Genomic DNA, 613 nt, shown 5'->3' with positions numbered 1-613 from the left:
GTCTGGGCCTGTGCACTAAGCGGCCGCCCGCCGTGACCAATCCGGTCGACCGGCCAGAGTCCAGCTGCAGATCCTGTAGTTTTGTCGAATCATTTGACTTCGTCACCTCCAATGGCCTCGTCCATGACTCCTCTACTCTATTCTCAAGATACCATGAGAATCATCTATCCTCAAGCTCCCATGAGGATCAAGCTCCTATGAGGATCGCTAAGCTCCCGAAGAGAAGATACACCCGTATCATGGGTCCCCCTTTAGGAACTTGAAGTCCCATTCAAGTTAGAACTTCAGATGAGGGAAACAGTTGAAAACTTCGTAAAGAGATTCCGAAACAAAGCAATGAATTGCAGGGATCTGGTCAGTGAAGACTTTATCCTCGAGACTTGTCACAATAATCTTTCATTGGACATCCTCGAAGCGATGGGAACAGCCCCGTCTGACACTTGGAAAGACTTGAAGGTGCGCGGTGCACAAGTCGAACGCTTCCTCCGAAGGAAGAAGGCCGAGAGGAACCGACCGACGGCTAATCCTCCGAACTCGAACTTTGCCTCTCGTGGTAAAGGCAAATCACCTGCAACAGCTGTTGACGCTAACCAGACGTCGCAAAAGCAACTCC

The sequence above is a fragment of the Asparagus officinalis genome, chromosome 6 (assembly GCF_001876935.1).
Source record: "Asparagus officinalis chromosome 6, Aspof.V1, whole genome shotgun sequence".
Taxonomy (NCBI): domain Eukaryota; kingdom Viridiplantae; phylum Streptophyta; class Magnoliopsida; order Asparagales; family Asparagaceae; genus Asparagus; species Asparagus officinalis.
The sequence above is the reverse complement of the archived record's forward strand: the minus strand, read 5'-3'. Positions refer to the sequence as shown.